Here is a 16806-nt window from a genome sequence, read left to right on the forward strand (position 1 = left end):
AAATCGATTCTTTTCGATTCGATTCAATTAGATTTTTTTGATTCGATTAAATACAATGCGATTCTTTTGTTTCAATTCGATTCTTTTTGATTCGATTGTTTTCGATTCGATTCGATTCAATTCTTTTCATTTCGATTCGATTCATTTCTATTCAATTCTTTTCGATTCTATTCAATTTTTTCGATTCGATTCTTTTCGTTTCGAGTCGATTCCTTTCGATTCGATTCTTTTATATTCTATTCAATTCGATTCTTTTCGATTCGATTCAATACAAATGGATTCTTTTCGATTCGATTCCTTACCATTAGATCCTTCTCTATTCGATTCAATCGATTCTTTTCGATTCAATTAGATTTGATTCTTTATGCTTTGATTCGATTCGATTCTTTTAATTTCGATTCGATTTTTTTTTCGATTTGATTCTTTTCGATTCGATTTGATTCTTTTAATTCGGTTCGTTTCTTTTCAATTCGATTCGAATCTTTTCGATTCTATTGGATTTGATTCAATTCTTATCGATTTTATTCGATTCGATTCTTTTCTATTCAACTCGATTCTTTTCGATTCGATTCGATTCTTTTCATTTCGATTAGATTCTCTTCGATTCGATTCTTTTCGTTTCGATTCGATTCTTTTCGATTCGATTCGATTCAATGCTTTTCACTTCGACTCGATTCTACTCGATTCATCTCGAATCGATTCGATTCTTTTTGATTTGATCTATTCGATTCAGTTCGATTCAATTCGATTCTTTTCTATTTGATTCGATTCTTTTCCACTCGATGTGATTTGATGCGTTTTGATTTTTTTCGATTTGTTTCAATTCGAATCTATTCGATTGTTTTCGATTCAATTCGATTCGATTCTTTTTGATTCAATTCCATTCGATTCGAATAGATTCGATTGTTTTCGATTCGATACGATTCGATTCTTTTCGATGCGAATCAATTCGATTCGATTCTTTTTTATTCGATTCGATTCGATTCTTTTAGATTTGATTCGATACGATTCTTTTCTATTCGATTCGATTCGTTTTGATTCATTTCGATTCTCTTTGATTTTTTGGATTTGATCTTTTCAATCGATATGATTCGATTCGATTCTTTTCGATTCGATTCTTTTCGATTCAATTCGATTCGATTCTTTTCGATTCGATTCGATTCGATTCTTTTCAATTTGATTCGTTTCGATTTGAATCTTTTTGTTTTGATTTGATTTTCTACAATTCGATTCTTTGGATTCGATTCTTTTTGATTTGATTAGATTCGATTCATTTCAATTCAAATCAGTTCAATATGATTCGATTCGTTGCAATCTGATTCGATTTTTTCGAATCGATTTGATTCGATTCGATTAGTTTCGATTCGACTCGATTTGATTCGATTCGATTATCCATTCAATTCAATTCCAATTATTCTCAATTCGATTCGATTTGATTATTTTTATTCAATTCTATTATTTTCGATTCGATGCGATTCGATTCGATTCGATTCTTTTCGATTCAATCAATTCGATTTGATTCTTTTCAATTCGATTCGATTCTTTTCGATTTGATTGCATTCGATTCAATTGTTTTCGATTCAATTTGATTCTTTCGATTCGATTCGATTCTTTTCATTACGATTCAATTCAATTCGATTCTTTTCGATTCGATTTGATTCTTTTCGGTTCGATTCGATTCTTTTCGATTCGATTCGATTCGATTCGACACTTTTCGTTTCGATTCGATTCTTTTCGATTCGATTGATTCTTTTCGTTTCGATTAGATTCTCTTTGATTCGATTCTTTTCGATTCCATTTGATTTGATTCTTCTCCATTCGATTCGATTCAATTCTTTTCGAATCGATTCGATAAGAATCTTTTCATTCGATTCAATTCTGTTCGATTCTATTCTATTTGATTCGGTTCATTTCGATTCTTTTCAATTCGATTCTATTCGATTCTTTTCATTTTGATTCGATTCTTTTCGATTCAATTCTTTTCGACTTGGCTTGATTCGATCATTTGGATTTGATTTGTTACAGTACGATTCAATTCTTTTCGATTCTGTTCGATTCGATTCTTTCGATTCAGTTCGTTTCGATTCTTTTTGATTCGATTCGATTCTTTTCCATTCGATGATTCGATTAGTTTCGATTTTTCGAATCGTTTCAATTCGATTCAAATTCTTTTCTATTCGATTTGATTCTTTTAGATTCGATTCGATTCTTTTCCATTCGATTTAATTCGTTTCGATTCGATCTTTTTGATTCGACCCGATTCGATTCGAATCTTTTCGATTCGATTCAACTCAACTCAGTTCTTTTCGATTCGATTTTTTCGATTCGATTCTTTTCAATTCGATTCAAATCGATTCATTTCAATTCAATTCTTTCCGATTCGATTCGATTCTTTTCGATTCGATTCGATTCTTTTAATTCGATTCGAGTCTTTTCAATTCGATTCAATTCGATTCTTTTCAATTCAATTCTTTTCGATTCGATTCTTTTCGATTCGATTCGATTTGATTCTTTTCGAATTGATTTGTTTCGATTCGATCTTTTTGATTTGATACGATTCTTGTCGATTCCATTAAATTTGATTCGATTCCTTTCAATTCAATTAGGTTATTTTCGAGTCGATTGAAATCAATTCGATTCTTTTCTATTCGATTCGATTCTTTTCATTTGATTTGATTCTTTTCGATACGATTCGATTCGATTCCATTTGATTTTTTTCGATTTGATTCGATACGATTCTTTTCATTTCGATTCAAATCGATTCTTTTCGATTCTATTCATTTCGATTCGATTCGATTCCTTTTCTTTAGATTCGATTCTTTGCGATTCGATCCTTTTTGATTCGATTCGATTCAATTCGATTTGATTCGATTCGAGTCTTTTCGATTCGAATCGATTCGATTCTTTTTGATTTGAATCAATTCTTTTTGATTCAATTCAATTCTTTTCCATTCGATTCGATTCTTTTCGATTCGATTCTTTTCGATTCGATATTACTCGATTTGATTGTTTTTGATTTGACTCGAATCTTTTCTATTCTATTCATTTCAATTCTTTTCGATTCGATTCGATACGATTAGATTCTTTTCGATTAGATTCGATTCAGTACGGTTCGATTCTTTTCGATTCTATTCAGTTAGATTCTTTTCAATTCGGTTTGATTCTTTTTGTTTCGGTTTGATTCTTTTTGATTCAATTCTTTTTGATTCGATTCAATTCTTTTCATTCCAATTTGATTCGAATCGACTCTTTTCGATTCAATTCCATTCGGTTTGACTCTATTTGTTTCGATTTGATTCTTTTGGATTTCATTAGATTAGATTCTTTTCGATTCGATTCGAATATTTCATTCAATTCGATTCGATTCGGCTCTTTTCAAATCGATTCGATTCGATTCTTTGCTATTCGATTTGATTCTTTTCGTTTCAATTTGATTCTTTTCGATTCGATTCAATTCGATTCAATTCTTTTCAGATCGATTCGATTCTTTTCAATTTGATACGATTCGATTCTTTTCGATTTGATTGGATTCAATGCTTTTCGTTTCAATTCGTTTCGATTCTTTTCGATTTGATTCAATTCGATGCTATTCGGTTCTTTTCGATTCCATTAAATTTGATTTGATTCTTTTCTACTCAATTAGATTCTTTTCGATTCGTTTCCATACAATTCGATTCTTTTCGATTCGATTCGATTGTTTTCGATTCGATTCAATTTTCTATCAATTCGATTAGATTCTTTTCATTTCAAATCGATTCTTTTCGATTCGATTCAATTAGATTTTTTTGATTCGATTAAATACAATGCAATTCTTTTGTTTCAATTCGATTCTTTTTGATTCGATTGTTTTCGATTCGATTCGATTCAATTCTTTTCATTTCGATTCGATTCATTTCTATTCAATTCTTTTCGATTCTATTCAATTTTTTCGATTCGATTCTTTTCGTTTCGAGTCGATTCCTTTCGATTCGATTCTTTTATATTCTATTCAATTCGATTTTTTTCGATTCGATTCAATACAAATGGATTCTTTTCGATTCGATTCCTTACCATTAGATCCTTCTCTATTCGATTCAATCGATTCTTTTCGATTCAATTAGATTTGATTCTTTATGCTTTGATTCGATTCGATTCTTTTAATTTCGATTCGATTTTTTTTTCGATTTGATTCTTTTCGATTCGATTTGATTCTTTTCAATTCGGTTCGTTTCTTTTCAATTCGATTCGAATCTTTTCGATTCTATTGGATTTGATTCAATTCTTATCGATTTTATTCGAATCGATTCTTTTCTATTCAACTCGATTCTTTTCGATTCGATTCGAATCGACACTTTTCGTTTCGATTCGATTCTCTTCGATTCGATTTGATTATTTCATTTCGATTAGATTCTCTTCGATTCGATTCTTTTCGTTTCGATTCGATTCTTTTCGATTCGATTCGATTCAATTCTTTTCACTTCGACTCGATTCTACTCGATTCATTTCGAATCGATTCGATTCTTTTTGATTTGATCTATTAGATTCTTTTCGATTCAGTTCGATTCAATTCGATTCTTTTCTATTTGATTCGATTCTTTTCCATTCGATGTGATTTGATTCGTTTTGATTTTTTTCGATTTGTTTCAATTCGAATCTATTCGATTGTTTTCGATTCAATTCGATTCGATTCTTTTTGATTCAATTCCATTCGATTCGAATAGATTCGATTCTTTTCGATTCGATACGATTCGATTCTTTTCGATGCGAATCAATTCGATTCGATTCTTTTTTATTCGATTCGATTCGATTCTTTTAGATTTGATTCGATACGATTCTTTTCTATTCGATTCGATTCGTTTTGATTCATTTCGATTCTCTTTGATTTTTTTGATTTGATCTTTTCAATCGATATGATTCGATTCGATTCTTTTCGATTCGATTCTTTTCGATTCGATTCTTTTCGATTCGATTCGATTCGATTCGTTTCAATTCGATCTTTTTGATTTGACCCGATTCGATTCGAATCTTTTCGATTCGATTCAACTCAACTCAGTTCTTTTCGATTCGATTTTTTCGATTCGATTCTTTTCAATTCGATTCAAATCGATTCATTCCAATTCAATTCTTTCCGATTCGATTCGATTCTTTTCGATTCGATTCGATTCTTTTAATTCGATTCGAGTCTTTTCAATTCGATTCAATTCGATTCTTTTCAATTCAATTCTTTTCGATTCGATTCTTTTCGATTCGATTCGATTTGATTCTTTTCGAATTGATTCATTTCGATTCGATCTTTTTGATTTGATACGATTCTTGTCGATTCCATTTAATTTGATTCGATTCCTTTCAATTCAATTAGACTGTTTTCGAGTCGATTCCAATCAATTCGATTCTTTTCTATTCGATTCGATTCTTTTCATTTGATTTGATTCTTTTCGATACGATTCGATTCGATTCCATTTGATTTTTTTCGATTTGATTCGATACGATTCTTTTCATTTCGATTCAAATCAATTCTTTTCGATTCTATTCGTTTCGATTCGATTCGATTCCTTTTCTTTAGATTCGATTCTTTGCGATTCGATCCTTTTTGATTCGATTCGATTCTTTTCGATTCTTTTCGATTCGAGTCTTTTCGATTCGAATCGATTCGATTCTTTTTGATTTGAATCAATTCTTTTTGATTCAATTCAATTCTTTTCCATTCGATTCGATTCTTTTCGATTCGATTCTTTTCGATTCGATATTACTCGATTTGATTGTTTTTGATTTGACTCGAATCTTTTCTATTCTATTCATTTCAATTCTTTTCGATTCGATTCGATACGATTAGATTCTTTTCGATTAGATTCGATTCAGTACGGTTCGATTCTTTTCGATTCTATTCAGTTAGATTCTTTTCAATTCGGTTTGATTCTTTTTGTTTCGGTTTGATTCTTTTTGATTCAATTCTTTTTGATTCGATTCAATTCTTTTCATTCAATTTGATTCGATTCGATTCTTTTCGTTTCAAATCGATTCATTTCGATTTGATTCTTTTCTATTCGATTCGATTCAATTCAATTCGATTCGATTCTCTTCGATTTAATTCAATTCGATTCTTTTCGATTCGATTCCATTCGATTCTTTTCGATTCAAGTCAATTCGATTCTTTTTGTTTCAATTCGATTCTTTTTGATTCTATTCTTTTCCATTCGATTCGAGTCTTTTCTCTTTGATTCGATTCTTTTCGATTCGATTCCTTTCGATTCAATTTGATTCTTTTCGTTTCGATTCTATTCTTTTCTATTCTATTCGATTCACTTGTTTTTTATTCGATTCGATTCAATTCTTTTCATTTCAATTTGATTCGAATCGACTCTTTTCGATTCAATTCCATTCGGTTTGATTCTATTTGTTTCGATTTGATTCTTTTGGATTTCATTAGATTAGATTCTTTTCGATTCGATTCGAATATTTCATTCAATTCGATTCGATTCTGCTCGTTTCAAATCGATTTGTTTCGATTCGATTCTTTGCTATTCGATTTGATTCTTTTCGTTTCAATTTGATTCTTTTCGATTCGATTCAATTCGATTCAATTCTTTTCAGATCGATTCGATTCTTTTCAATTTGATACGATTCGATTCTTTTCGATTTGATTGGATTCAATGCTTTTCGATTCAAATCGTTTCGATTCTTTTCGATTCGATTCAATTCGATGCTATTCGGTTCTTTTCGATTCCATTAAATTTGATTTGATTCTTTTCTACTCAATTAGATTCTTTTCGATTCGTTTCCATACAATTCGATTCTTTTCGATTCGATTCGATTGTTTTCGATTCGATTCAATTTTCTATCAATTCGATTAGATTCTTTTCATTTCAAATCGATTCTTTTCGATTCGATTCAATTAGATTTTTTTGATTCGATTAAATACAATGCGATTCTTTTGTTTCAATTCGATTCTTTTTGATTCGATTGTTTTCGATTCGATTCGATTCAATTCTTTTCATTTCGATTCGATTCATTTCTATTCAATTCTTTTCGATTCTATTCAATTTTTTCGATTCGATTCTTTTCGTTTCGAGTCGATTCCTTTCGATTCGATTCTTTTATATTCTATTCAATTCGATTCTTTTCGATTCGATTCAATACAAATGGATTCTTTTCGATTCGATTCCTTACCATTAGATCCTTCTCTATTCGATTCAATCGATTCTTTTCGATTCAATTAGATTTGATTCTTTATGCTTTGATTCGATTCGATTCTTTTAATTTCGATTCGATTTTTTTCGATTTGATTCTTTTCGATTCGATTTGATTCTTTTCACTTCGGTTCGTTTCTTTTCAATTCGATTCGAATCTTTTCGATTCTATTGGATTTGATTCAATTCTTATCGATTTTATTCGATTCGATTCTTTTCTATTCAACTCGATTCTTTTCGATTCGATTCGAATCGACACTTTTCGTTTCGATTCGATTCTTTTCGATTCGATTTGATTATTTCATTTCGATTAGATTCTCTTCGATTCGATTCTTTTCGTTTCGATTCGATTCTTTTCGATTCGATTCGATTCAATTCTTTTCACTTCGACTCGATTCTACTCGATTCATTTCGAATCGATTCGATTCTTTTTGATTTGATCTATTCGATTCTTCTCGATTCAGTTCGATTCAATTCGATTCTTTTCTATTTGATTCGATTCTTTTCCACTCGATGTGATTTGATTCGTTTAGATTTTTTTCGATTTGTTTCAATTCGAATCTATTCGATTGTTTTCGATTCAATTCGATTCGATTCTTTTTGATTCAATTCCATTCGATTCGAATAGATTCGATTCTTTTCGATTCGATACGATTCGATTCTTTTCGATGCGAATCAATTCGATTCGATTCTTTTTTATTCGATTCGATTCGATTCTTTTAGATTTGATTCGATACGATTCTTTTCTATTCGATTCGATTCGTTTTGATTCATTTCGATTCTCTTTGATTTTTTTGATTTGATCTTTTCAATCGATATGATTCGATTCGATTCTTTTCGATTCGATTCTTTTCGATTCGATTCTTTTCGATTCGATTCGATTCGATTCGTTTCAATTCGATCTTTTTGATTCGACCCGATTCGATTCGAATCTTTTCGATTCGATTCAACTCAACTCAGTTCTTTTCGATTCGATTTTTTCGATTCGATTCTTTTCAATTCGATTCAAATCGATTCATTCCAATTCAATTCTTTCCGATTCGATTCGATTCTTTTCGATTCGATTCGATTCTTTTAATTCGATTCGAGTCTTTTCAATTCGATTCAATTCGATTCTTTTCAATTCAATTCTTTTCGATTCGATTCTTTTCGATTCGACTCGATTTGATTCTTTTCGAATTGATTCATTTCGATTCGATCTTTTTGATTTGATACGATTCTTGTCGATTCCATTAAATTTGATTCGATTCCTTTCAATTCAATTAGACTGTTTTCGAGTCGATTCCAATCAATTCGATTCTTTTCTATTCGATTCGATTCTTTTCATTTGATTTGATTCTTTTCGATACGATTCGATTCGATTCCATTTGATTTTTTTCGATTTGATTCGATACGATTCTTTTCATTTCGATTCAAATCGATTCTTTTCGATTCTATTCGTTTCGATTCGATTCGATTCCTTTTCTTTAGATTCGATTCTTTGCGATTCGATCCTTTTTGATTCGATTCGATTCTTTTCGATTCGAGTCTTTTCGATTCGAATCGATTCGATTCTTTTTGATTTGAATCAATTCTTTTTGATTCAATTCAATTCTTTTCCATTCGATTCGATTCTTTTCGATTCGATTCTTTTCGATTCGATATTACTCGATTTGATTGTTTTTGATTTGATTCGAATCTTTTCTATTCTATTCATTTCAATTCTTTTCGATTCGATTCGATACGATTAGATTCTTTTCGATTAGATTCGATTCAGTACGATTCGATTCTTTTCGATTCTATTCAGTTAGATTCTTTTCAATTCGGTTTGATTCTTTTTGTTTCGGTTTGATTCTTTTTGATTCAATTCTTTTTGATTCGATTCAATTCTTTTCATTCCAATTTGATTCGAATCGAGTCTTTTCGATTCAATTCCATTCGGTTTGACTCTATTTGTTTCGATTTGATTCTTTTGGATTTCATTAGATTAGATTCTTTTCGATTCGATTCGAATATGTCATTCAATTCGATTCGATTCGGCTCTTTTCAAATCGATTCGATTCGATTCTTTGCTATTCGATTTGATTCTTTTCGTTTCAATTTGATTCTTTTCGATTCGATTCAATTCGATTCAATTCTTTTTAGATCGATTCGATTCTTTTCAATTTGATACGATTCGATTCTTTTCGATTTGATTCGACTCAATGCTTTTCGATTCAATTCGTTTCGATTCTTTTCGATTCGATTCAATTCGATGCTATTCGGTTCTTTTCGATTCCATTAAATTTGATTTGATTCTTTTCTACTCAATTAGATTCTTTTCGATTCGTTTCCATACAATTCGATTCTTTTCGATTCGATTCGATTGTTTTCGATTCGATTCAATTTTCTATCAATTCGATTAGATTCTTTTCATTTCAAATCGATTCTTTTCGATTCGATTCAATTAGATTTTTTTGATTCGATTAAATACAATGCGATTCTTTTGTTTCAATTCGATTGATTTTGATTCGATTGTTTTCGATTCGATTCGATTCAATTCTTTTCATTTCGATTCGATTCATTTCTATTCAATTCTTTTCGATTCTATTCAATTTTTTCGATTCGATTCTTTTCGTTTCGAGTCGATTCCTTTCGATTCGATTCTTTTATATTCTATTCAATTCGATTCTTTTTGATTCGATTCAATACAAATGGATTCTTTTCGATTCGATTCCTTACCATTAGATCCTTCTCTATTCGATTCAATCGATTCTTTTCGATTCAATTAGATTTGATTCTTTATGCTTTGATTCGATTCGATTCTTTTAATTTCGATTCGATTTTTTTTTTCGATTTGATTCTTTTCGATTCGATTTGATTCTTTTAATTCGGTTCGTTTCTTTTCAATTCGATTCGAATCTTTTCGATTCTATTGGATTTGATTCAATTCTTATCGATTTTATTCGATTCGATTCTTTTCTATTCAACTCGATTCTTTTCGATTCGATTCGATTCTTTTCATTTCGATTAGATTCTCTTCGATTCGATTCTTTTCGTTTCGATTCGATTCTTTTCGATTCGATTCGATTCAATGCTTTTCACTTCGATTCGATTCTACTCGATTCATCTCGAATCGATTCGATTCTTTTTGATTTGATCTATTCGATTCAGTTCGATTCAATTCGATTCTTTTCTATTTGATTCGATTCTTTTCCACTCGATGTGATTTGATGCGTTTTGATTTTTTTCGATTTGTTTCAATTCGAATCTATTCGATTGTTTTCGATTCAATTCGATTCGATTCTTTTTGATTCAATTCCATTCGATTCGAATAGATTCGATTGTTTTCGATTCGATACGATTCGATTCTTTTCGATGCGAATCAATTCGATTCGATTCTTTTTTATTCGATTCGATTCGATTCTTTTAGATTTGATTCGATACGATTCTTTTCTATTCGATTCGATTCGTTTTGATTCATTTCGATTCTCTTTGATTTTTTGGATTTGATCTTTTCAATCGATATGATTCGATTCGATTCTTTTCGATTCGATTCTTTTCGATTCAATTCGATTCGATTCTTTTCGATTCGATTCGATTCGATTCTTTTCAATTTGATTCGTTTCGATTTGAATCTTTTTGTTTTGATTTGATTTTCTACAATTCGATTCTTTGGATTCGATTCTTTTTGATTTGATTAGATTCGATTCATTTCAATTCAAATCAATTCAATATGATTCGATTCGTTGCAATCTGATTCGATTTTTTCGAATCGATTTGATTCGATTCGATTAGTTTCGATTCGACTCGATTTGATTCGATTCGATTATCGATTCAATTCAATTCCAATTATTCTCAATTCGATTCGATTTGATTATTTTTATTCAATTCTATTATTTTCGATTCGATGCGATTCGATTCGATTCGATTCTTTTCGATTCAATCAATTCGATTTGATTCTTTTCAATTCGATTCGATTCTTTTCGATTTGATTGCATTCGATTCAATTGTTTTCGATTCGATTTGATTCTTTCGATTCGATTCGATTCTTTTCATTACGATTCAATTCAATTCGATTCTTTTCGATGCGATTTGATTCTTTTCGGTTCGATTCGATTCTTTTCGATTCGATTCGATTCGACACTTTTCGTTTCGATTCGATTCTTTTCGATTCGATTGATTCTTTTCGTTTCGATTAGATTCTCTTTGATTCGATTCTTTTCGATTCAATTTGGTTTGATTCTTCTCCATTCGATTCGATTCAATTCTTTTCGAATCGATTCGATAAGAATCTTTTCATTCGATTCAATTCTGTTCGATTCTATTCTATTTGATTCGGTTCATTTCGATTCTTTTCAATTCGATTCTATTCGATTCTTTTCATTTTGATTCGATTCTTTTCGATTCAATTCTTTTCGACTTGGCTTGATTCGATCATTTGGATTTGATTTGTTACAGTACGATTCAATTCTTTTCGATTCTGTTCGATTCGATTCTTTCGATTCAGTTCGTTTCGATTCTTTTTGATTCGATTCGATTCTTTTCCATTCGATGATTCGATTAGTTTCGATTTTTCGAATCGTTTCAATTCGATTCAAATTCTTTTCTATTCGATTTGATTCTTTTCGATTCGATTCGATTCTTTTCCATTCGATTCGATTCGTTTCGATTCGATCTTTTTGATTCGACCCGATTCGATTCGAATCTTTTCGATTCGATTCAACTCAACTCAGTTCTTTTCGATTCGATTTTTTCGATTCGATTCTTTTCAATTCGATTCAAATCGATTCATTTCAATTCAATTCTTTCCGATTCGATTCGATTCTTTTCGATTCGATTCGATTCTTTTAATTCGATTCGAGTCTTTTCAATTCGATTCAATTCGATTCTTTTCAATTCAATTCTTTTCGATTCGATTCTTTTCGATTCGATTCGATTTGATTCTTTTCGAATTGATTCGTTTCGATTCGATCTTTTTGATTTGATACGATTCTTGTCGATTCCATTAAATTTGATTCGATTCCTTTCAATTCAATTAGGTTATTTTCGAGTCGATTGAAATCAATTCGATTCTTTTCTATTCGATTCGATTCTTTTCATTTGATTTGATTCTTTTCGATACGATTCGATTCGATTCCATTTGATTTTTTTCGATTTGATTCGATACGATTCTTTTCATTTCGATTCAAATCGATTCTTTTCGATTCTATTCATTTCGATTCGATTCGATTCCTTTTCTTTAGATTCGATTCTTTGCGATTCGATCCTTTTTGATTCGATTCGATTCAATTCGATTTGATTCGATTCGAGTCTTTTCGATTCGAATCGATTCGATTCTTTTTGATTTGAATCAATTCTTTTTGATTCAATTCAATTCTTTTCCATTCGATTCGATTCTTTTCGATTCGATTCTTTTCGATTCGATATTACTCGATTTGATTGTTTTTGATTTGACTCGAATCTTTTCTATTCTATTCATTTCAATTCTTTTCGATTCGATTCGATACGATTAGATTCTTTTCGATTAGATTCGATTCAGTACGGTTCGATTCTTTTCGATTCTATTCAGTTAGATTCTTTTCAATTCGGTTTGATTCTTTTTGTTTCGGTTTGATTCTTTTTGATTCAATTCTTTTTGATTCGATTCAATTCTTTTCATTCCAATTTGATTCGAATCGACTCTTTTCGATTCAATTCCATTCGGTTTGACTCTATTTGTTTCGATTTGATTCTTTTGGATTTCATTAGATTAGATTCTTTTCGATTCGATTCGAATATTTCATTCAATTCGATTCGATTCGGCTCTTTTCAAATCGATTCGATTCGATTCTTTGCTATTCGATTTGATTCTTTTCGTTTCAATTTGATTCTTTTCGATTCGATTCAATTCGATTCAATTCTTTTCAGATCGATTCGATTCTTTTCAATTTGATACGATTCGATTCTTTTCGATTTGATTGGATTCAATGCTTTTCGTTTCAATTCGTTTCGATTCTTTTCGATTTGATTCAATTCGATGCTATTCGGTTCTTTTCGATTCCATTAAATTTGATTTGATTCTTTTCTACTCAATTAGATTCTTTTCGATTCGTTTCCATACAATTCGATTCTTTTCGATTCGATTCGATTGTTTTCGATTCGATTCAATTTTCTATCAATTCGATTAGATTCTTTTCATTTCAAATCGATTCTTTTCGATTCGATTCAATTAGATTTTTTTGATTCGATTAAATACAATGCAATTCTTTTGTTTCAATTCGATTCTTTTTGATTCGATTGTTTTCGATTCGATTCGATTCAATTCTTTTCATTTCGATTCGATTCATTTCTATTCAATTCTTTTCGATTCTATTCAATTTTTTCGATTCGATTCTTTTCGTTTCGAGTCGATTCCTTTCGATTCGATTCTTTTATATTCTATTCAATTCGATTTTTTTCGATTCGATTCAATACAAATGGATTCTTTTCGATTCGATTCCTTACCATTAGATCCTTCTCTATTCGATTCAATCGATTCTTTTCGATTCAATTAGATTTGATTCTTTATGCTTTGATTCGATTCGATTCTTTTAATTTCGATTCGATTTTTTTTTCGATTTGATTCTTTTCGATTCGATTTGATTCTTTTCAATTCGGTTCGTTTCTTTTCAATTCGATTCGAATCTTTTCGATTCTATTGGATTTGATTCAATTCTTATCGATTTTATTCGAATCGATTCTTTTCTATTCAACTCGATTCTTTTCGATTCGATTCGAATCGACACTTTTCGTTTCGATTCGATTCTTTTCGATTCGATTTGATTATTTCATTTCGATTAGATTCTCTTCGATTCGATTCTTTTCGTTTCGATTCGATTCTTTTCGATTCGATTCGATTCAATTCTTTTCACTTCGACTCGATTCTACTCGATTCATTTCGAATCGATTCGATTCTTTTTGATTTGATCTATTAGATTCTTTTCGATTCAGTTCGATTCAATTCGATTCTTTTCTATTTGATTCGATTCTTTTCCACTCGATGTGATTTGATTCGTTTTGATTTTTTTCGATTTGTTTCAATTCGAATCTATTCGATTGTTTTCGATTCAATTCGATTCGATTCTTTTTGATTCAATTCCATTCGATTCGAATAGATTCGATTCTTTTCGATTCGATACGATTCGATTCTTTTCGATGCGAATCAATTCGATTCGATTCTTTTTTATTCGATTCGATTCGATTCTTTTAGATTTGATTCGATACGATTCTTTTCTATTCGATTCGATTCGTTTTGATTCATTTCGATTCTCTTTGATTTTTTGATTTGATCTTTTCAATCGATATGATTCGATTCGATTCTTTTCGATTCGATTCTTTTTGATTCGATTCTTTTCGATTCGATTCGATTCGATTCGTTTCAATTCGATCTTTTTGATTCGACACGATTCGATTCGAATCTTTTCGATTCGATTCAACTCAACTCAGTTCTTTTCGATTCGATTTTTTCGATTCGATTCTTTTCAATTCGATTCAAATCGATTCATTCCAATTCAATTCTTTCCGATTCGATTCGATTCTTTTCGATTCGATTCGATTCTTTTAATTCGATTCGAGTCTTTTCAATTCGATTCATTTCGATTCTTTTCAATTCAATTCTTTTCGATTCGATTCTTTTCGATTCGATTCGATTTGATTCTTTTCGAATTGATTCATTTCGATTCGATCTTTTTGATTTGATACGATTCTTGTCGATTCCATTAAATTTGATTCGATTCCTTTCAATTCAATTAGACTGTTTTCGAGTCGATTCCAATCAATTCGATTCTTTTCTATTCGATTCGATTCTTTTCATTTGATTTGATTCTTTTCGATACGATTCGATTCGATTCCATTTGATTTTTTTCGATTTGATTCGATACGATTCTTTTCATTTCGATTCAAATCGATTCTTTTCGATTCTATTCGTTTCGATTCGATTCAATTCCTTTTCTTTAGATTCGATTCTTTGCGATTCGATCCTTTTTGATTCGATTCGATTCTTTTCGAGTCTTTTCGATTCGAATCGATTCGATTCTTTTTGATTTGAATCAATTCTTTTTGATTCAATTCAATTCTTTTCCATTCGATTCGATTCTTTTCGATTCGATTCTTTTCGATTCGATATTACTCGATTTGATTGTTTTTGATTTGACTCGAATCTTTTCTATTCTATTCATTTCAATTCTTTTCGATTCGATTCGATACGATTAGATTCTTTTCGATTAGATTCGATTCAGTACGGTTCGATTCTTTTCGATTCTATTCAGTTAGATTCTTTTCAATTCGGTTTGATTCTTTTCGTTTCGGTTTGATTCTTTTTGATTCAATTCTTTTTGATTCGATTCAATTCTTTTCATTCAATTTGATTCGATTCGATTCTTTTCGTTTCAAATCGATTCATTTCGATTTGATTCTTTTCTATTCGATTCGATTCAATTCAATTCGATTCGATTCTCTTCGATTTAATTCAATTCGATTCTTTTCGATTCGATTCCATTCGATTCTTTTCGATTCAATTCAATTCGATTCTTTTTGTTTCAATTCGATTCTTTTTGATTCTATTCTTTTCCATTCGATTCGTCTTTTCTCTTTGATTCGATTCTTTTCGATTCGATTCCTTTCGATTCAATTTGATTCTTTTCGTTTCGATTCTATTCTTTTCTATTCTATTCGATTCACTTGTTTTTTATTCGATTCGATTCAATTCTTTTCATTCCAATTTGATTCGAATCGACTCTTTTCGATTCAATTCCATTCGGTTTGATTCTATTTGTTTCGATTTGATTCTTTTGGATTTCATTAGATTAGATTCTTTTCGATTCGATTCGAATATTTCATTCAATTCGATTCGATTCTGCTCGTTTCAAATCGATTTGTTTCGATTCGATTCTTTGCTATTCGATTTGATTCTTTTCGTTTCAATTTGATTCTTTTCGATTCGATTCAATTCGATTCAATTCTTTTCAGATCGATTCGATTCTTTTCAATTTGATACGATTCGATTCTTTTCGATTTGATTGGATTCAATGCTTTTCGATTCAATTCGTTTCGATTCTTTTCGATTTGATTCAATTCGATGCTATTCGGTTCTTTTCGATTCCATTAAATTTGATTTGATTCTTTTCTACTCAATTAGATTCTTTTCGATTCGTTTCCATACAATTCGATTCTTTTCGATTCGATTCGATTGTTTTCGATTCGATTCAATTTTCTATCAATTCGATTAGATTCTTTTCATTTCAAATCGATTCTTTTCGATTCGATTCAATTAGATTTTTTTGATTCGATTAAATACAATGCGATTCTTTTGTTTCAATTCGATTCTTTTTGATTCGATTGTTTTCGATTCGATTCGATTCAATTCTTTTCATTTCGATTCGATTCATTTCTATTCAATTCTTTTCGATTCTATTCAATTTTTTCGATTCGATTCTTTTCGTTTCGAGTCGATTCCTTTCGATTCGATTCTTTTATATTCTATTCAATTCGATTCTTTTCGATTCGATTCAATACAAATGGATTCTTTTCGATTCGATTCCTTACCATTAGATCCTTCTCTATTCGATTCAATCGATTCTTTTCGATTCAATTAGATTTGATTCTTTATGCTTTGATTCGATTCGATTCTTTTAATTTCGATTCGATTTTTTTCGATTTGATT

This window comes from Canis lupus, chromosome 34 (genome assembly GCF_048164855.1).
Source record: "Canis lupus baileyi chromosome 34, mCanLup2.hap1, whole genome shotgun sequence".
Lineage (NCBI taxonomy): Eukaryota > Metazoa > Chordata > Mammalia > Carnivora > Canidae > Canis > Canis lupus.